Raw genomic sequence first — 23112 nt, 5'->3', positions numbered from 1 at the left:
TTAATAACAGATATATGTGTAAAATATGGTGCTCTTTCAGTGTCCTGTGTCCAGTCTCTAGTGAAGGGTCTGATCTAGTCTTGAAACAAGCCTCTGTTTCTCTGAGTAAAACAGTCCCAGACTCACAGAGACACTGTGCTCCACTGTATCAGTGCAATCACTGAATCATCACACACACACACACACACACACACATACACAGTCTCTTATAGTCACCACTGCCCAGTTTCACTGAGAACTATTACACAGATAAAATGCAGTCCACGTTCATCAGAGCCACAGTTCAGATTCATAAACCCTTCTCTGAAACTTTTATAGATGAAACTCATTGTCACTGTTCTCCTTCAGGTTCTTTTCAGAGAGAGATGTTTATTCAGAAAGTTAGTCAGTTAATGGCAGCAGTGTCTTCCCCTGTCTCTCTCTAACTCCAGACAGACGCTCTAAAAAGCAGCTGTCTCCTGCAGAGTGCTCAGTCATAGCCTACTTCCGTCTCCATTCAGAGAAAGTGAGGAAGGAGCTGAACCTGAAGAAATACAGCACTTCAGAAGAGGGTTATCAGAGACTCATCCCAGCGATCTCTAACTGCAGAACAGCTCCGTGAGTGTCACCTACACATCATTCACTAATGGAGACACAGACCAGTGAAAGAATAGTACACTAACCTCCCTCTCGCTTTTGGAAGAACATCAGTCGTTCCCCTTCTGGAGAGAACAGCGCTTCCCTTTCAGCTCCTCACCTTTCCTCCCTCAGACACACTGCTGAGAGCACAGCTGCAGATGAAGAGAGCACCTAACACTCAGGTGCTTTAATGTCTCCTGCTTCACCTGTGTCCACTGTGCTCTCTGTGCAGGTCAGAGGTCACTCCAGTTCAATCCATTATAACAGTTCAGTCCATTGTCCAGTTTGCCTCTGAATCTGGACACCAACAGCAACACTGCAGAATGATAATGAACCTCTCTGTGGTTTTATTTTCTAAACAATGTTCCAGAAACCTACCAGAAATCCCCAGGACCTCTCAGACTCGCTCTCCTGACTCTTGCAATGAGTCTTTCACAGCACTGTGGAGGAATTTTGACCCACTCGTCTTTGCAGAATTGTTGTAATTCAGCCACATTGGAGGGTTTTAGAGCATGAACCACCTTTTTAAGGTCATGCCACAGCATCTCAATAGGATTCAGGTCAGGACTTTGACTAGGCCCCTCCAGTCTTCACTTTGTCTTTCTTCAGCCGTTCAGAGGTGGACTTGCTGGTGTGTTTTGGATTGTTGTCTTGCTGCAGAACCCAAGTTGGTTTCAGCTTAAGGTCACGAACAAATGGCCGCATCCTCCTTCAGGATTTTTTGGTAGACAGCGGAATTCATGGTTCCATTTATCACAGCAAGTCTCAGGTCCTGAAGCAGCAAAACAGTCCCAGACCATCACACTAACACCACCACATTTTACTGTAGGTATGACATTCTTTTTCTGAAATGAGGTGTTACTTTTACACCAGATGTAACGGGACACACACCTTTCAAATCATTCAGTTTTGTCTCGTCAGTCCACAGAGTATTTTCCCAAAAGTCTTGGGGATCATCAAGATGTTTTCTGGTCAAATTGAGACTAGCGTCAATGTTCTTTTTGCTCAGCAGTGGTTTTTGTCGTGGCACTCTGCCCTTTCTTATTGTGGAATCATAAACGCTGACCTTAACTGAGGCAAGTGAGGCCTGCAGCTTTTTGGATGTTGTAGTGTGGTCTGTTGTGACTCTTGGACGAGTCGTCACTGCGCTCGTGGTAATTTTGGTCGGTCGGCTGCTCCTGGGAAGGTTCACCACTGTTCCATGTTTTCTCCGTTTGTGGATAATGGCTCTGTGGTTCGCTGGAGCCCCAAAATTTTAGAAATTGCTTAATAACCTTTTCCAGACTGATAGGTCTTAATTACTTTTGTTCTCATTTGTTCCTGGATTTCTTTAGATTTTGGCATGACGTCTAGGTTTTGAGGATCTTTTGATTCACTTGGCTTTGTCAGGCAGGTCCTATTTAAGTGATTTCTTGATTGAGAACAGGTGTGGCAGTAATCAGACCTGGGTGTGGCTAGAGAAATTGAACTCAGGTGATAAACCGCAGTTATATTTTAACTGAGGGGGGCAAACACTTTCACACAGGGCCAAATAGGTTTGGATTTTTTTCTTCCCTTAATAATAAAAACTCTCATTTAAAAACAACATTTTGTAATTACTTGTGTTGTCTTTGACTCTTTAACTCTGTTTGATGAAACATTAAGAGTGACAAACATGCCAAAAAAAAAAAAAAAAGAAATTATGAAGGGGGCTTTTTCACACCACTGTAACTGCTGTGTTTGCACAGTGTGGAGATTTTTGCATCCCTTTACTTTTACTACAGTGGATATGAAGAGTATTCAAATAATATTTTTTATATTATAGATATTTTATTTATATATTTATATTTAGTGTTCAGGTGGTGATTATGCTCTGTTCTGATTATTAAGTAAGATCCAGTGGGGAAAGAGATTTTCTCTCTACGTAATAGAAAACTAGAATCTACATTTAAAGAAGAGCATGTTTTTATATTCTTCACTGATGAAGATTCACATTGTACACAGCTGTTCACATACAAAGCCCTTCAGCAGCTTGTATTTGTTTTACTCATTTGTATAGCTTCATTAACAGTGGGTAAAGTCATAATGTGATGCCATTAGTGTTATTTCAGAACACCTCCTTCTCCATTTCTAGTGTAGAAAATCAAACTGTATAAATATGTTTTTTAAAACAGAAAACTAAAGTAAATTTATTGTTTCGGTTTGAATGTATATGCTCCCACATCTGTGGGTTTACAGTAGGTGTAAGAAGCTGTAGAGTCATACTGAGAAAGAGAGAGAGAGAGATCCTAAAAGTAAACTGAACCTCGATTAGTAACTCTGTACTGTCTGTGTCAGCTCTAATCACTGTGTTTCCTCTCTGATGTAGATTTGCTGGCTATAATCTCTCTGAACAGTCCATCACTACTTTAACTGCAGCTCTACAATCAGAAAACTGCTCTCTGAGAGAACTGGACCTCAGTAACAATGACCTGCAGGATTCAGGAGTGGAGAAGATCTCTGCTGCACTGAAGAGTCCACACTGTAAACTGGAGACACTCAGGTCAGTGTTAAAATTAATCTTATGGAATTATGGAGTTTATAGCAGTGTTACAGGAATATGTTGTTCTGGTATATAATAATTAACCCATTCTCTACTGAGGGGTAAGATATGTTGTATTTAATTTCCTTTTGCAGGATTCCTGTGTGTAAACTTGGCTATCAGTCCTGTGTAACACTGAAGGATGTTTTAGAATCAGAAAATTGCTCTCTGAGAGAACTGGACCTTAGTAAAAATGACCTGAGGGATGTAGGAGTGGAGAAGATCTCTGAAGGACTGAAGAGTTCACACTGTAAACTGGAGACTCTCAGGTCAGTACTATGTGAATTTATTATTGAGTGCAAAGACATATTTTTTTCTGAACATGTTCATGTATAAACTCCATAAAATGACTGACTGCAACCAAATCTTTTTTTCTCTCCCTGAAATATATCAGTGTCTCTTATTGTAAATAATGTCTCACAATATGTCTAAAAAAGCTGAAATAATGAGTATCCCTAAAAGAAAGTAAAAAATAAAAGAATGATGTGTAATATATTTCACTCTTGGTTGCCAGGTTGCTTCTAACTCCTGCTGATTGGTTGCTAAGTTGTTTGTAGGTGGTTGTTATGGTATAACCCTTCCTCTCTGTGCTAGATGGATGAATTATACAAATTTAAAATTCTGGACCTACTGCAGCTGTTTATGGCTCTTACAGGAATATCATGAGAGCAGGGCATTGCAGTAGTTCAACCTAGGAGTTATCAAAGTAATTTTTCAGTATCTTCTTTGAGCCACTGCACATTGGAACAAGAACTTTGAGGAACTCCTAATCTTGAGGAACATGTCTATTTATACAGGAGGTAGGGTCAGAGTCTGACGGTGTGTCAGACCTCAGACTGATGTCACTGAGGTAGTTAGAAACCTCTACAGAAGGCCCCTGGAGTCGACGAGATTAGCCTGGAATTACCAAAGGCCCTGGATGTTGGGGGCCGTCATGGCTGAAAAACCTTTGTTATATTGTACTGACTTCATGAACAGTGCCTCTGGATTGGCAAACCGGGGTGTTGGTCACCTTTTTTATAAAAAGGCAAAACACACTTCTCGTTCTACCTTAGAATGTCCATGCCATGGAACAGGAAAGGAGTCCGTCTATTAGTTCAACCTCAGATTCTGGAGAAACAATGTGGTTTATGTCCAAAGATAACTGAGGGTTATGGGAGATTGCTACTCCACTCCACTCCACTTCACTCCACTCCACTCCACTCCACTCCACATCACTCCACTCCACTCCACTCCACATGTGTTTTGTGGATCTGAAGATGACATATGACCATGTTCCTCGAGACATTCTGTGGGGGTGCTCCCGGAGTATAGGGGGGCAATGTGTATTTGCTATTTGCAGATGATGCTGCCCTTCTTACTCTTTATAAGGTAGGTCTACTACATGCACTTAAGTGATTTGCAGCTGTGTGTGAAGCGGTTAGTATGCTCCTCCAAATCTGAAATCAAGGTTGTCTCTTGGGAAAATATGGCATGTTCTCTCCAGGAACTAAAGGAATTCAGGTATCTCAGGGTCTCAGGTGATGAGAAAGATTGTGAGATGGACCATGGAGTACACTCATTTCTCCTTCATGTTGAGAGGAGCCCGTTGATGTGGTTAGGGCATCTGATCAGGATTCCCCCTGGATGTCTCCCACTGGAGGTATAAGAAGTATGGCCAACTGTGTGGAGGCCCCAATGTAGACCCAGTGAGTTTTGGAGGGATTATATCTCTGGGCTAGCCTGGGAAAACCCCCAGGGGGAACTAGAGGAAATTGCTTGGGCCAAAGATGCTGGATATCTTTGTCCACCCTGTTGCCAACCTGACCCTGAAATGAATCATGCTTCTAAAGGAAGATTTGGAATAGGTCTATAGTTTGACAGCTTGCAGGGATCAATGAGGTAATCATTGCAAATTTAAATGAATGTGGTATATAGCCAAGGCTGAGGGATGAGTTCTGAGGCTGTTACTTCTGGTAACATTTCCTTTAGTAAATTTGTAGGAATAGCTCCTTTGAGCAAGCCAGGGGCAACAGTGGCAAAGAAAATCTCCCTCAGCAAATGAGAAAGAAACCTTGGAAGGAACCAAGACTCATACGGGGAACCCATCCTCCTCGGGTCAACACCGGAGACACAACAGAGAACAGAACAGAAGTAAAAGTGAACTGATAACAGATGAAGGGGTTATAGTAATCTGAATGTAGAATATTAGTGATGTATGAGTCTGAGGAAGGAGGAGGTGTCAGTGATTTTGTGGGAGGTAAAAGTAGGTGCAGAGTTAATTTGAGATAAAACAGCATCCCTGTACCTGGAGAGCAGCAGGAACAGGACATCTCAAAGCTTGAGAGACACAGGAGAAAGAAAACAAGACAAAGGGGAAACAATAAAAACAAAGGGGTTAGTAGGTTCATGATAAAGCAGGGGCAAAGTTGTCCTGCAAAAATGTTTTGGTGATCACACTGATGCGTTTGTAATTCTATGTAAGGTAGTTTTATGTAACAAAAGATCAGATTTGTTTATCAATTAAAATTTTAACTACTAAACACTCTGTATGATTTGGTTATGACAGTCTCTCACACATGTTCTCTGTATTTTATTTTTCAGATTAGTCATCTGTAATCTCTCAGTGAAGTCATGTGAATATCTCCTGTCAGCTCTACAATCACAAGATTGTGTCCTGAGAGAACTGGACCTCACTCACAATGGCCTGCAGGATTCAGGAGTGGAGAAGCTCTGTGATGCACTGAAGAGTTCACACTGTAAACTGGAGATCCTCAGGTCAGCTTTCTAGGATCTTTTTTACATACATTTTACATACATTCACATAAGCTGTGAACATACTGTATGGTGATGGTTTAAAGACTACTCTGTTTTTATCTGCATTAAAGACAAATATTTTAGTTCCTCAAAAAGAGCTTTCTTTTATTTACATAAAATCATTGTATTATATTACATTGAATGAATAGGACCGTGACCCTGAATTGGATAAGCGGTCACAGATAATGAATGAATGAATGAATGAATGAATGAATAGGAACAAAAATAGCAAAATTATTTTCAACAAAAGTACAATAAAGAAGTTTGATTTCAGTTTCATAGGGTGTCTAAATTTACCATATAGAGTCCCAGGCTTATTCTAATATAAAGACCAGTGAGTCCAGAATAATATAGGGGTTATTCTGTGGTTCTGAAAGATTATTTATATATACCTTGGTAATTGCACAGATTCTGAACACTGGAGTTTTAACGTCATACACAGGGATTACACCAGGCTGGCTGTTCCATCCATCATTCACTACCTTAAACAGACTGAACATCCTCTTAGTTCACTCAGAATGATCCTGTAAAACATCTCCTCTGGTTTCAGACTGGCTTTGTGTGATTTGGGGGAAAAGTCTTGTAAAAGTCTGGGTTCAGTTGTACAATCAGAGACCTGCTCTCTGAGAGAACTGGACCTCAGTACCAATGACCTGAGGGATTCAGGAGTGGAGAAGCTCTCTGAAGGACTGAAGAGTTCACACTGTAAACTGGAGATTCTCAGGTAAAGGTTCATTCCTTAAAGGAACATATTCACCTGTTAAACTCAGTGCTTCTCTGATATAAATTTTAATATCAAAACACAAATGGTATCTTGCTAAAGAACTCATCATAATTGTGAATCTGATTATTTTACATGCTGAGTAAGTTCTGATGAAGGTGTTATTATGGCCATGTTCATCATTTTTAATATCAGAGTGTTGGAATATGTTTCATAAAATGTTATGTTTATTTTTTCTGTTGTAAGATGATATATATGTAGCTAATTTTGCATCGTCCCTCAATTCTTCTTTCCATTTCCCATGCTTTCTTCAGATTATCTGGTTGTTTAATAGCAGAAGAAGGCTGTTCTTTTCTGGCTTCAGCTCTGAAATCAAACCCCTCCCAGCTGAAAGAACTGGATCTGACCTACAATCACCCAGGAGAGTCTGGAGAGAAACTGCTCTCTGATCCACTCTGCAGTCTACACACACTCAGGTATAGAGAGAGAGAGAGCGAGAGAAACTTTGAAAACCCTGTAAACATCAGATAAGTAAAGGATTGGCAGTTTAAAGTCGACATATTTTTCCCTTTTCCACAAGGGAACACAGTTGTTAGTCTTAATGATACATCTGTGACCTGCTTTGGTCAAAACCTTCTCTAAACTGCCCTGTTCATTACGGCTAGTTTTAGCACCTGTTCCTTTTAATGATAATGAGCCACACACAACTCACACACAGCTCAGATACAATCTTACACACAGTGCAGGCACATTACACACACAGGGAGTATGAAACAGCTGCATTAATCAAGGCACATTGCTCATTTTTGCTAGTTTTGTCAGTTCTTTCATTTCTCCACTCCAGCTGAAGCATTTCCAAAATTACCCAGAATGCATTTTTAACTCCGTCCATTAATAGGTTTCATTGTGCTTTAGAGTGATACAGTAAAAGGTTTCACTGCCCTTAATGCCACATAGTAATGGTTTTTACTGCCCTTTTGTGTCACGATCAGTTCCTCAGACGCAGCATCCACTCCAACAATGTACTATTCCTTTAAAATTATTCCTTAAAATTGTGGATTACACAAACCTCTCCCTTTTTGATAAATTAACAAGTTTATACTAAGGATCATTTAGTTTGTTTAGCACACAGTTTCAGATTCATCTGTTGACTTCCTTGCTCAGCAAAACTTCTTAAACCTTCAGACCTCTGCGTCATTAACAAATGGCACCCGTTCCGCCTTCTGCTTGAGAGACAAATGCCAGGTGTCAGATGGATGATGAACAGTACTGAGTCAAAACATGTAGGTTATTCTTTCAGTAATCATCAGATCACTGCTTTAAGTTTAAAATATTGTTTAAATACTAACCCTAAAATACAATAAAATAAAAACATACACAACTGTTCCCTGCAACATCCATCAGGAAATGGCACTGCACAATTAAATTTTTGTCAACTTAAACATACTCTGTAATAAATGGGACACCTGCATTGATTCAGTAATTTTGTCAGTTATTAACAAAATATTTCTGTATCATAGGTAAAAGACGTTTCAAACCCTGATTAGGTTTTGTTGATTTTATAAGTAAAAATAATATATATTGAGGTATATACATTACAGAGATATTCTGTATAATTTGATTCAAAATTACTGTTCATCTGATTCATTTAACATATTATAAAACAAAATCATTTGCAAAAATAATGTTTTTTTTTTTTCGTTATTAAACTTGCCCGAGCCTAGTTCTTCTTTTGACAGCATTGTTAGAAGAAGAAACACCTTGAGTCCCTTAGGGAAATTGCTTCTCTGCATTTGACCTATCTGGGGAGACACACACACACCTCTGTGCCTGGGGAGCAGTTTGGGGTTTAGGGGCCTTGCTCAAGGGCACTTCAGCTGTGAATAAATGTTTTCTTGCTGGTCCCAGTAATTTAACTGTTAGCAATGAGCGCACAACTGTTAGCAATGAGCGCCCGGGGCGCGTACACCTAGACCCCCCCGGAGCTGGGGGACCGAAGGAGAGGAGCCTGGAAAACAAGACAAAAGATTAACAGATCACAATGGACTTGAGACTGGACTGGAATGAAGACAAGACAGATGACTGACAGAAGGGACTAATAGGAGATGAAACATGGGACTCAACAGACCTGGTGTAGACATGAGTAAGACACAAACAGAAACCAACATCTACACACAAGACCAGACAAGAGGTTAATGAAACAAGGAACACCTGAGGGGCAGGACCACAGAGGAGACACAGGTGGAGACAATGACAAGAGGGTGGAGCTGAGGCAGAGACAAGGACCAAAACAAACAGAAAATCATGTGCTGAAAGAGCAGATGATAGACAAAGGAAAACAAAAACAGAACAGGAAAACAGGAGGCAGGGCAAGGCATGAAACACACACACACACACACACACACACACTCTGTGATTCATTCTCTCACTCTAACACACACACACACACACTAATGCTCTCTCTCTCACACTCTCTCTGATTCACACTCACTTCTATAGCCTGAGCGTTGTTAGCTAGAGAAGTGACACCCCCTCACCTTCACATCCCTGAGGGTCCGGAGACACACACTCAGAGCTGGACTTAGTGGACACACAGGACACGTGCAGTCTCTGTATCTTCACTCCACACCCAGGAGGATCATTTTAATGTGTCCCTCTACTTTTCTGAACCGTTCCAGCGTCTCCTCTAAAAGCTCTTTGGGAATAAAGGGGACATTAGAACGACCTTCTTCCTCCGTCTGGACAAAGACCAGCACAAACTCATCAGGACACCAGTCCATCACAGGACACAAATCTGTTTATTATTTATTACTTCTGTATCATCACACTCTGTCCTCTGTGTGTGTGTGTGTTTGTTTCAGGATGGAGAATTCAGGGCAGAAGTGGATCAAACCCAGTCTGAGAAAATGTAAGTCTCTCACACTCTCTGTCACTCTTTCTCACTGCCCAACTCTCTCTTCTTCTCTATTTCTTTTTTCTCTCCTCTCTTTCACTCATTCTCTCTCTCCTCTGCCTATGACTCTCTGTCTCTCTCTCTCACACATCCGTATTTACAGTCATTAGTAAAAGCTTTAGCATGCCACTAACTGGAGAAGTGTTCCCTCTGTCAGAATTATAGACGAGTTCCCTCAGTTGATATCATCTGCTAGTATCAGAGTTAGCATGCCACTAGCAGGAGATGGCTATCCTCTGGGTGGAGCCTCTGTGTTTTCTCTCCCCTGTCTGTGTAGGTTTACTCCGGGGACTCCTCCCACAGTCCAAACACATGGAGCTTATGTGAATGGGCTTCTCTAATAACTGTCCTGGTGTGTGAGTAAATGTGTGTGTGTGTGAATGAGTGGGTGGGTGGGTGTGAGTGTCTGTTTGTGTGTGAATGAATGTATGTGTTTATATTAACCGCTGCCAGCTGCAGGGTTAGTATGCAGCTAGCTACAGACAGAAAGAAGACAGAAAGACTCTGTGTTGTTTGTGAAAAGGCCATAAAAATGACCTTCTATCACTAACGTTTACTCCATTTTAATGAAACAGGAGTTTATCTTTGGACCATTTCTGTTGGTGAAACTGAAACAGACACAAGCTGATGTTTACAATCAAACAAACAACAAATGAATTAAAACAAAACAAAGATTCATATCAGATTCTGATGACCCCCTCCGTAACAGTGGAACTAAACCCCCCTTTGATCAGCTCCATTCACCACAGAGGAGCACTATGTAGCTCTAGAATTACAGACTGGGATTGATCTGTTCCATCTGTTGAGTGAGCACTAATTATTGTAGAAATAAACTGTATTTGCCCTTATTCTGTACTTAACTCTATCTTCTTTTTAGATGTAAACACATCCGTATAAACACTGACTAGGTGTTGTTTGGTATTAAATTAATGTGGTGTTTAATTCTCTAGTTTTCTTTCTAATATCAGCACTGGCTCCTCTTCTGACAGCGTCTGAGCTCAAGGGGATTTTAGACTCTAACCTATTGGTTCTCACTAGAACACAGACTCTGACTGAACACAGAGCACTTTTGTAAGTCGCTCTGGATAAGAGCGTGTGCTAAATGTTGCTCTGCATACTTTGTTATCCCCTTTCCCCCTGTTCCTCAAAGGTCAGGACCCCCACAGAGCAGGTGTGATGTGGTGGTGGATCATTCTCAGCGCTGCAGTGACACTGACGTGGTGGTGGTGTGTTAGTGTGTGTTGTGCTGGTGTAGAGTGGATCAGACACAGCAGTGCTGCTGGAGTTTTTAAACCCTGTGTCCACTCTCTGTCCACTCTGTGAGACACTCCTTCCACGTTGGTCCACCTTGTAGATGTAAAGTCAGAGACAGTAGCTCCTTTGTCGGATCATCGGTCTCCTGTGTAGCGTAAAAAGGACAAGGGGGATATAAATTTCAGATCAGTTGTTTTTAATGAATGGAATACTTTTACAAATATAATAAAGTGCTCGTGGCGAGGCCTGAAGATATGAACATGATTAAAATAGTTAAAGTTATGACTGTGCTCTGTTCAACATCATGTTCCTATTAAAGGGATATTTCTGTTGTTCTGAAGTGGGGATGAGGTACTGATGCCTAGTCAGTGTATGACCCAGTAGACAGTGTTCAGCTTTCTTCCAGTTCACAGTCTTCCTCCAGTCTGCTCCTGTGAACTGGAAGACTGCTGAGTGTGCTCTACTGTGGGTCATACACTGACTCAGCAGATGTAGAACTACCACTTTAACAGTCACACAGCTGTGTCCATCACACACTAATGTACTTTTGGCTCATTTCACACTCTTACTAAAAGAGGAAAACTTATTTATTTATGGAGCTGAATCAATGAGATAAGTATTTGAATCTGAATTCTCAATATTTTAATTATATTTGTCTGAATATATTATTTTTGTATGGCGTTTCATAAACTTGAAATTTTGAGGTGGTGAAATATTCAGATTAAAAGAATTTACATAAAAAATATTCAGATTTAAAAAAACTCAGAGAAAAAAATCTGATTTAAACAATACGAATCTAGGTCAGAGGTCAAACAGCGGGCTTCCCAGGAAAAAGTAAACTTCGGCAGAGAGATCGATCATAGCATTAACCAATCACAGCACCCTCTTCTCAAGGCCACCAATCACAGAGCAGTCTCACACCGTCCCAAATCCTGCCCTGAGACCTCAGTCCTTCTCTGAAGTGAGCACTTTAATGACAGTGTAACCATCAGCCAAAAGGGCGCAGTGTTTAAGTGGTGAAGGGGTCTGAGAGTAGAAATAGAACACGGCCTCGTCGCTTCGTTTCCATGACTACGGCTCTAACACCGTTCACACTGCACTGAGCCGAGCTCTGCTCAACTTTACAGTGTTTTACTGCACGTTCAGACAGAAATGTGTTGAAAGCGGTTGAGATTTTAATGGTAATCTCTTATTAATGTGTGGAGGTGTTTCTGTGACACACACGTCTTTCATTTTCTGATGGAAAGCCTCCTCTGTCCGTAACCCACAGATTTACTGCCTTTCTGACGGGTTCCCCACAGCTTTTCTGTTTAACTTTACAGAGAAACAGGAGAGAACTCCAAACTAAGTCCCAACACCAGAGAGAGAGAGTGGTCTGATCAGTGTTTTAACGAGGACTGACTCTCCATCACAGACACTGTTTAATCAGTCAGACCTTTATAGATATTTAAACATTTCCTCATAAACGCCCTGTTCCTTCATTAAGATTGTATTATTCTGATTCATTAAATGTAAAGGTCCCTGTGTTTAACGACACATCACCATTAAAATCTTCTCTTTAAAGCTCCTGCCATCAACAGAGCGTTTCCCCAAACTTTAGCGTGTTTTTAAGAGAGACACTGTACAGAAACGACGTCTGCACGCGAAAACGGTCAGATCATTAATACAGTTTATTAAACAGTGATATATTTAACGTTACTGAACACACACACCTTTATTTACCAGGATATGGACACAGCAGTCATTTCTGTAGAAACACTCACATTTTCATAAAGGTCTGATTATAAAACAGTGCTGTGTGTAATGGAGGTCCAGCCCCTCGTCTAAAATCAGTGAAAAACACCCACGCACTCGTGTCTTTATCATCCGGAGATTTGTTCTGTTTCTGGTGTGAAGTTAAACAGAGACGCTGTGTGAATTGGTCAGAGGTTCAGTCAGTTTTTATTCAGTTAAACACTGATCGATCTCTCTGTGGAAGTTCACTTTTCCTGAGAAATCCACTGATTCACCTCTGACCTAGATTCGTATTTTTCTCTGAATATTTTTAATGTGAATTTTTCAAATCTGAACATTTCACCACCTCAGAATTTCACTTTTATCAAATATTTATCAAAAATAATTCAGATATAAAATATTCAGACAAATATAACTCAAATATTCAAAATTCAGATTCAAACTCTTATGTCATTGGTTCAGCTCCATAATCTTTAGTTACCAAGGCAACGGTGCACTTAACAGTCCAGGGCTTATTTCCATTTTCCGTCCCTGAAATTCCATTCCCAAATCTGGAGGGTTCCTGCTCAGGCAGTGAATAAACTAGAGGCTTTATCATCATTTAATTTCACAGAACACCCTTCAAATCTGTAACAGACACCATTTAGAGTCTTGAAGTGTATCTGAATGTGCTCAGAATCTGATGAAAACCACAGAAACATGTCGGCGTTGTTCTGATTTTTAAAATAATGTAAATGTTAGTGACTGTAAACTGAAGAGTTCATGAGTCTGTTGTAAACTTGTCTTCTGACGGTTTCTAAATGAAGAGAGGAGACCAGTCTGGATTTAATGCTGTTTACTGAGCGCTCTAGTTCCAGAATGAAGTCTGATCTGGAATATGGTCTGGTCTCAGACTGATCTGAGGGTCTGTGAGAGACACACATCTTTATTCCCCATTCTGCACCTCACACATGGACTGATCATTATCTACTAGAACAGAAACAGGACCTGAAAACAGGAAGAACTGTCCTAACACATCATGGGGCGCTGTCGTAAAACAAGCCCTAAACAACCAGGCCATAAACATCCTCTGAGCTCCTGGTGCACTGTGGTGAGATGAACCATGTTTGTCTCACAGACTGAGCTCATCAGATGAGGTGAGTTTAGGGAGAGTGTGACCCTCCAAACCAGTCCAAACGCCAGGAGAAATGGTACAATTCATATAAAGGAAATCACAATTTACAACAGTCCCAAGACTTTTTCCTCTTTAAACTTGTGTCTCCAGGGGTCTACTTTCATCAGGTAAAATGTGGAGTTGATACCTCCTACTGATTTGAAGTTATTGAAGCTGGAGTAGACCGTGGGCAGGTGGCCTCTCCGTTATTTCTTACTGCAGAAATACAGTGTATATATCTTGTCTAGACCTAATGCCAACATAGTGTCTCTCTCCAAGTGGCCTTTACCCCTCACCAAACAGTGAAACCCTTAGTTATGGTGTGTTTTACTCTGATTTACTTTAAGTCTGAAGTTGACACTTGTCTCTCACCCACTGCACTGTCCCTTTAAATGACTGAGGTGTCGGGAGGCGGGACCTTCACTCTGATTGGCTGTAGAGTGTTTAAATGTCCTCAGTGGGGGAAAGGCAGCTAGTGAAAGAAATCTAAGCTTTGAAACATGTTTATTGACTTGATTATTGTTTGTGGAGCTGGTGGCCGCCGAATAAAACCGTTTGAGTCTCTCTCGCGGGGTCTGGGTCCGTTAGGAGCTGAAAACATAAGCGTTTCTCTGAAGCAGGGGTCTGTGTTTGTCCCGCCTCCATCGCCATAACTCTGCTCCTGATTGGTCTACAGACTTGATTGACGTGTCGTTGAAAGCCGAGAGCCTAAGCTCCATGACGCTGTGTGAGCTCCACGGGGTCATATTTTAATTCTTATTTGGAGTTGTGTGCTATTTATTGGGGACTGTTTGTTTCGGTCAGTCCTCCTGACACCAACATGAGGATTACTCCCGAACGGTTTGACGGAGAGACTCAGATCGGTCTGGTTTTGAAGGAGACACACTGAGGAGAGTCTGTGTTTCTCTTTGTTTGTGTGAGGCTTCGAGACGCCGCGGGTTTGTTTTTGTGAAAAAGATCTGAAGTGTGTGATAACTGTATTGTTTCGGGGTTAATTCCGTAGTCCTACATTGTAGACTATAATGACTTATATCCTCGTGATCCTGAGAGTCTGTCCGTTCCAGTGGTGTATGATGTAAACATTGACTCAAATATGGAGCAGTGAAAACTCTGAATATCTGCACTGTCACTAATACATTTACATTACTCTCCTGGAAAGGTGTATTTGGAGCAGAAACACTGATTTATCGAGTGGAGTTCTATATAAAAGGCAGAGTTTACTCTTTAATGTGGTCTCTGTCGATGTTGGAGCTGTAACACCTGAGATACACTGACGGATATAACACTGAGTGGTTTATTACCCGCCGGCGGACAGGGGGCGGTATAAGAGTGAACCTCTCTGTACAGACTCTACAGGCGCAGGTTTGATGTGGGGTTTTTAGAAGCTGCTGTTTCTCTCTCGGTAAACACAGCTCACACTGCGCTATAAAGATGGGGCCTTTCTTGCTCTTGAAGCTGAAGTGGTCCTTAAACACGGCCAGGGTTCATTTCCTTCCAGAGGAACTCAGAATTGGACGGGGTTTCTCACTCAGCGGGGTCTGCACCGGTGAAGGACTTGTCCGTCTCCATATTTCCTGTGATTTTAGCGGGAGATTTCTCTCCAGACCCTCAGTAACCAGTGGAACAGGGAAAGTCCTGCAGTGGCTCTCTCTCAAACTGCTCTGTGGGAGAAATGGAAACATGGGAATAACGTAAGGTCAGATTTAGTTAGTTCTCTGGTCCAGAACAGACCAATGACTGCTAAGAAATGAGGTCCAAACACATCTCTGTTGAACTGTGAACAGTGTCCCTCAGGAACATTAAAGTCATTTTAGGGAACGGGCCGCTGTCAGTTCAATGTCAAGTGGACGGCCCCAGAACATTAGCCTAGTGTTTTAGGTCAGAGGCTGGATATCGCTCACAGATTAAATACAGTTCCCTGGTTCAGTTAAATGTGATCTGAACTGTTTTCTAACAGAGTCGTGTAGTTGATGTAACTTCAGATTCATTCTGTTTTACTGAGACATCTATTTGATCAAATGTAGTTACATTCAGTTTAAACTCCACAGCTGTTTACCCTTCGTATAAAATCAGATCTACATCAAGTCTTAAAGGAGCAGTCTGTAGGATATTTACTGTACTTAGTCATAAAATGTCCAGGGTGTGGTCATAGATTAAAGGAGCAATCTGTAGGATATTTACTGTACTTAGTCATAAAATGTCCAGGGTGTGATCATAGATTAAAGGAGCAATCTTAACCAATGGGTTGCTGCCAAACGGCGCATTGTCCCGCCCACTGCTTTTACCTCCAAGTGCGGGCCTTGCTCTCTCTCTTCCGGCTGTAGTTTCAGTGTTGAGCGGGTTTATTGAACAAAGGAAACAGATATTTGCTGAAAAGAGAGAGTTAGATTAGAGGCGGCGCCATTTTTGTGCTGCTGCGCTGTCCTTTCGTGAGATTGGTGAGCAAACTGTTTTCTCTGTCTATGGTTAATTTGCAGTTTTATGAGTTTTGTGCGAGTAAAATGTTCCTAAGGGCGATTAAAGAAATTGTTTATATCGTAAGCTTTATTAAGAATGTGAGTGAAATGGTGAATGTTTAAACTCTTAAGAGTACCATTAAACGACTCTTCATTCAATTGTAAACATGGTTAATGTTACAGAAAGTGCTAACAAGTTGTGAGTTGTGATTAATTGAAAACTCATTGTGATTTATGACGCTGTCGTTGACAGGTCAGGTTTATTTTTCCTTGGTTTTATTTTAATTGTCGCTTGATGCGATTTGGATCACTCCATGATGTGATGGTGAGCCAACCCCACAGACGAGCCGGTTAACCTTTTCCCGTGCTGCCCTGCACAGTGTGGTAGACCCTACACATTCCACACAGCAGGAAGTGGACTTGGTATGGACAGGTTGGATCCATCCCTCCAAAGTGAGGTTTTGTTGCAACAGTTGGTGAGATCAATGCATTTTGAGATTTATTTTGAAGTTGAAGTGGTTTTATTGTGAACTGAAGCCTATTGTAAATTAGAAGGGTGCACCCAAACAAGTAGAAAGTAGTGATAACTGTGATTGTGAAAAAGGATTGTGATTGAATAGAACTATTGGTACCAAAAAGAGAACTTTTATTTAAAAAATATTTTATTTTATTTATTGTTTGTTTTGTCTAAATACACAAGCCAGGCATGTACAAAAACTTTAAGCTTTAAGTCGAACCTTCTGGCCCAAACCAAACCAAACCAAAAATGAAGTATTTTACATTTATTTTAGTAAAGTGAAATCCTTTAAGTAACTTGAGTGTTACATAGGGACCACGCAGTGGAAATGCTCCACAACTAATGTCTACGGTGCAGTTGATCTGTTTAGTTCTGAGACTGAGAGGTGTCTACTGAGAGCTGTTTGATATTATACTCACCACCTTTACAACAGTTAAAGAAGGTCCAGCTTCTTCCACAGCTGAGTCGGGGCTGAGCAGTGAACTGGGGCTGAGTCGATCTTCCACAGGTCTTCAGTCCAATGGTGGCCTTTGTATCGAAGAGAAAACAAAGGCTTATTTAGGGATGAGTATAATTTAATAGAATATAACAGAATATAATTGTATCAGAGACAATCAGCTTATTATATCACTGTATAATTAATTCATATTGTAATAACTGTGTCTGTACACCACTCAGCCATAACATTACTACCACTGCCTTGTCTCTACACTCCCTGTGCTCTCTGTGTGTAGGTCACGTGCTCTTTGTTCTTCTACAGTTATCATTAGTTCAGTTGTTGCTCCGCCCCCTGTTCTTCAGTGGTCCACACCGACATAGCGCTGGTGTTATTTGGGTAGTGGATATTTTAATGTGGGGGATGATCCTCATTCAGGGACTCAGCAGTGAAACTGAGGGGTTTAAACACATCACGCAGCACTGTGTCTGATCGACTCTCACCAGCACAACAACCATTAACACACCACCATGTCACTGTCACTACAGCACTGAGAGTGACCCCCACACACACCACACCTGCTCTGTGGGAAGAACAGGGGGACAGGGACTCAACAAAGTATGCAGAGCCACAGGAGAACTACAGCTGTGACTGTAGAACTACAAAGTGCTCCTGTGTGGTCAGTGGATCTGAGAGAATGGACAGTGAGTGGAGAAACAAGGAGGCGTTCTTAATGTTATGGCTGATCCTGTAGGTTTCAGTTTTTAAGAGACAACCCCCACAACATGCATTAGTCTCTCTCTCTGTCTTTCTCTCTCTCTCTCTCTCTCTCTGTCTCTCTCTCTGTCTCTCTCTCTCTCTCTCTCTCTCTCTCTCTCTCTCTCTCTCTATCTCTCTCTCTCATTCTCTCTCTCTCTCAGTTTCAGTTTACCTTTATTGGCATGAAAAGAATACTATAAAAAAAATACAAACAACAACAAAAACAAAAATATTAACATTTAGATACTTTTAGAGAGATTACACACAGAGAAATTTGAATTATACATGAATATAAACATATACACGTGTACCACACACACACACACACACACACACACACCTGCGTACACATTCAAATATAAATATAAGATAAAGGCTAGTATTCCTCACAGATAATGGTCTTAATAAATCATTAAAGTAAGAGAATAAACGAGAGAAAAGAGAGAGAGTTCTGTTCTAAAGATGCTCCCTGAGACGATGTGGAGCCGAGACGTGTTTCGACGCTAGTGTCTCCGTCTCAGCCTCTTCCCCGAGAACAACACGGAGTTTGTCAGAGTCTGAGAGACGAGGGAACGCAGGGTTTATCTTCAGATTGTTGACAGAATGTTTGTGTGAGGGCTGTGTATTTGGGGCAGTGCAGGAGGAAGTGCTCTTCACAGACTGCAGTGAGGGCAGCTCCTCTTCGCTCTGGGCTCCAGCTTCTGTGGTGTCTCCCTCTCTCCACCTCCAGCCTGTGTTCACTGACTCTGTGTTTAGTGAGGATTCTCCTCTCCACCACTAGGTTCAGGTGGAGACAGTGAGCAAATCCAATCCAGAGATTTAGGGATTGGTGACACTTTAATTTCATTTCTTCATTTCATTCATTGTGTTTAAGGCTCAGAGATTTGTCTGAGTTTGATGATGTTTGTGGACGGGGGGGGGGGGGGGGGGGGGCTGAGGAGGCAGAGTGGGTGTGGTTCTGATGAGAGGTGATTGGTCAGAAGAGCTCTGTGTTTTATTGATTGTGGAGCGGCCTGATTGAGGGAGCGTTAGTATTTTACAGATCTTTTCTGAATGTCGATGTGCAGTGGGTAAAGGCCAAGTTCTGCTCTACAGGCGTTATTACAGGCGTTATTACAGGTGTTATTACAGGTGTTTCTGTGCACTCCCAGCATGTTATTACAGGCATTATTTCAGGCGTTTCTGTGCACTCCCAGCATGTTATTACAGGTGTTATTTCAGGTGTAATTACAGGCGTTCCTGTGCACTCCCAGCATTTTATTACAGGCATTATTACAGGTGTTATTACAGGTGTTTCTGTGCACTCCCAGCATTTTATTACAGGCATTATTACAGGTGTTTCTGTGCACACCCAGCATGTTATTACAGGTGTTATTTCAGGTGTAATTACAGGCGTTTCTGTGCACTCCCAGCATTTTATTATAGGCATTATTACAGGTGTTATTACAGGTGTTATTACAGGTGTTTCTGTGCACTCCCAGCATGTTATTACAGGTGTTATTTCATGTGTAATTACAGGCGTTTCTGTGCACTCCCAGCATTTTATTACAGGCATTATTACAGGTGTTATTACAGGTGTTTCTGTGCACTCCCAGCATGTTATTACAGGTGTTATTTCAGGTGTAATTACAGGCGTTTCTGTGCACTCCCAGCATTTTATTACAGGCATTATTACAGGTGTTATTACAGGTGATTCTGTGCACTCCCAGCATGTTATTACAGGTGTTATTTCAGGTGTAATTACAGGCGTTTCTGTGCACTCCCAGCATGTTATTACAGGCATTATTACAGGTGTTATTACAGGTGATTCTGTGCACTCCCAGCATGTTATTACAGGTGTTATTTCAGGTGTAATTACAGGCGTTTCTGTGCACTCCCAGCATGTTATTACAGGTGTTATTTCAGGTGTAATTACAGGCGTTTCTGTGCACTCCCAGCATTTTATTATAGGCATTATTACAGGTGTTATTACAGGTGTTTCTGTGCACTCCCAGCATGTTATTACACATGTTATTTCATGTGTAATTACAGGCGTTTCTGTGCACTCTCAGCATTTTATTACAGGTGTTATTACAGGCGTTTCTGTGCACTCCCAGCATTTTATTACAGGTGTTATTACAGGTGTAATTACAGGCGTTTCTGTGTACTCCCAGCATGTTATTACAGGTGTTATTTCAGGTGTAATTACAGGTGTTATTACAGGTGTTTCTGTGCACTCCCAGCATGTTATTACAGGTGTTATTTCAGGTGTAATTACAGGCGTTTCTGTGCACTCCCATCATGTTATTACAGGTGTTATTACAGGCGTTTCTGTGCACTCCCAGCATGTTATTACAGGTGTTTTTACAGGTGTTTCTGTGTACTCCCAGCATGTTTATATCAGATAGTAATTGTATTTTTTCAGTGGGGTTTCTAGCCCAGTTTTATAAATCCAGACATAGCTCTGGTCCATGTCTCACAGCCGTGCAGCAGCAGGATTGGTTCATAATTGAACTGAATAATTTTAGCCAGATTTTTATTGGAATGTTTATTTTCCCAAATTTAGATCTGATTTAATGTCCTCCAGAAGTGAAGTGGTGTCTGTTTCCTGAGATCTGGACTTCTTCTGGAAAATCAGGACTCTGGTTCTGCTGAGGTTCACTGTGAGAGCCCAGCTCTGACAGAACTGCTGCAGCACTGACGGACTCTGCTGTAAACCCTGCTCTGAGGTGGACACGAGGACCAGGTCGTCAGCGTAGAGCAGACACTTCACCTCAGAGTGGAGAGTAGATACGGTCTGACGGGTGGTGTTTGGGTAAAAAGCCGATCTGAGATGTGCTCAGGACGTTGTGGTTCATGAGGAAGGTCATTATTGAGACGTTTATAACGCCACAGAACACTTTTCCCAGGTCACTGCACACACAGAGGCCTCTAGTTATTGGGGTCAAATGTGTCTCCTTTTTTGTCGACGGGGGGTAATCAGACCTTGGTTCAGATCTCAGGAAGTCTTCCAGAGTTAGAATCAGGTTGAAAAGATTAACCAGAGCTTCCATTGTTCTGAGACTGTGAAAGTGAACGTTTCATTACTGATGCCGTCTGGACACAGACTTCTTTAAATCTGAGAGGTTTGATTTGATCGTGGATCTCTTTCGCTGTAATTGATGAGTCCAAGGGGCTCTGATAATCTTTAATGGTCTTTATTAGTTCCTCCAGCTCGTTCCTGACTGAGTTAAAGTTAGACTCTATTTTCTTCTAAAGGTTTTAAAGTGAGATTTCCACATTGTGGCTCTTTGAATCGGGAGCATTCTCTCGTTGGAGTCAGATGTTTTGTGGAGCCCCAGAGAGAGCTGTCATTGACTGCTTCTTCAGTTTGATCCAGTTTTGTTCTTAAAAACGTATCTTTTTTAGATGTTGAGAGTGTGTTGTAGTGTTTTAAAGAACTGGAGTCATTTCTCTCTCAGGTCCTGGTTCTTTGGTTCTCTGTGGTTCTTGTGGATAATGTTCTTCATTTTCTTTTTGAAGTTTTGCAGTCGTTATCAGACCCCGGCTCCTGTGTGTGATGTGGATGGTGTGGTGTGTTTTGTCTGGGTCTTGGAGGGTGTTTTAGCCAGTGTTTCATGAATGTTATTGATGTCATTTGTTGCCGTGGTGATTCTCTCTAAATGTGGCGTGTAGCTGTTGGAGAAATGGTGGAGCGTGTGTCTGATGTAACGGCTGTCCGTGTTTAATTTTAATTTCTCAGTTTCTGACTGATTCCAGTGGTCTCTGGGTTTTAATGGGTGCAGTGTTTCTGATTCAGGAGGATCTTCAGTCGTGTCTCTCATGGTGTTTAGGTACAGTGCTGTTTGGTAGCGGTCAGACAGAGGGCGCTGTGGTCTGACTGTAAATGCACTGATGAGATCTGGATCTAACCGCTCTCCCTCGTCTGTTTGACACATGGTCAGAACTGTTTCTTTGGACGGTGTTGTGAGTTGTGTTTGACGTGGTCTCTGTGGATGAAACCGTTTCCTGTTTCTTCAACACAGTCCCATTCTCTCCCGGTCCTGGGTTTACATCTCCACGTATTAAACCACGCCCACGGCACTGAGAGTGTGTGATCTCAGACTGTAAATCTGGGAGACGTTCTTCATGAAAATAAGGAGAGTCCTGAGGAGGAAGTACAGGAGCTGGTCTTAAATTAGAAAATCATGAAAAAGTGGATTTATTTCAGTAATTCCATTCAAAAAGTCAAACTTGTACATTACACTCATTCATTACACACAGACTGATATATTTCAAGTGTTTATTTCTTTAATTTGATGATTATAACTGACACCTAATGAAAACCCCACATTCAGTTTCTCAGAAAATTAGAATATTACTGAAGACCAACACAAACAAAGGGTTTTTAGAAACGCTGGCCGACTGAGAAATATGAAGATGAACAGCACTCAGTACTTAGTCGGGGCTCCTTTTGCCTGAATTACTGCAGCAGTGCGGCGTGGCGTGGAGTGGATCGGTCTGTGGCACTGCTCAGGTGTTATATGAGAGCCCAGGGTGCTCTGATAGTGGTCTTCAGCTCCTCTGCGTTGTTGGGTCTGGAGCATTACATCTTCCTCTTCACAATACGCCATAGATTTCTTTAGGCTCTTATTGAACTCTCTGTCTGATGTCTTTTTTCCAAATCCATTGGAATTTAAGCCTTGAATGTTCCAACAGCTGACTGTAAATGAACTCCTGAGTCTTGTTATTGTTGATCTGTAGTTAATTAAGGTTCAGATCAGTGTTATAGGTCTATATTAAAGTCAGTGTATTAATCTGGAGCAGAGGATGTTGAGCAGGGGTCTTATCTGGTTCAATTCTGAAGCGGCTGGGTTCTCTGCTCTTCGTGTCACTGATGCGTAGGTCTCTTGCTGATCTGCTGCTCTGGAATCTTCAGCTGAACGTGGAGGTGGAGGCGGAGGTGGAGGGGGTCTCTCTGTGTCTCGTCGTGTCGTGTGGAGTCTGGTGCTGTTGTGTCCCAGGGCTGTGGTGTTCAGCTCCTTTGTGAACAGTCTTACTCCCTGTCTGTTGAGGTGTACGTGGTCGTGCAGGTGATGAGGGCGGATGTCTTTGTGGTGTGTGATGTGGACGTTTGGTGTGAGTGCGCAGGCTCTGCACGGCTCTACGCTGTTTCTGTGGATACTGTGGAAGGGCA

The 23112-nt window shown here is 41.7% G+C and overlaps 1 long non-coding RNA gene and 1 pseudogene across 1 annotated transcript; one reads left to right on the top strand and one right to left on the bottom strand.

Moving 5' to 3' along the window:
- The window catches only part of LOC136700132 (uncharacterized), a 48261-nt pseudogene that overhangs the window by 21770 nt on the left and 3379 nt on the right, over window positions 1–23112 (top strand).
- Window positions 7403–8851, bottom strand: LOC136699129 (uncharacterized). The gene is made up of 3 exons (XR_010803615.1): window positions 8824–8851; window positions 8518–8703; window positions 7403–7918 (listed from the first exon to the last, which is right to left on the bottom strand). It is a non-coding gene; the product is annotated as an uncharacterized lncRNA (long non-coding RNA).

Source organism: Hoplias malabaricus, chromosome 6 (genome assembly GCF_029633855.1).
Source record: "Hoplias malabaricus isolate fHopMal1 chromosome 6, fHopMal1.hap1, whole genome shotgun sequence".
NCBI lineage: Eukaryota > Metazoa > Chordata > Actinopteri > Characiformes > Erythrinidae > Hoplias > Hoplias malabaricus.
Note: the sequence above shows the minus strand (reverse complement) of the source record. Positions and strands in the feature narration are given on the sequence as shown.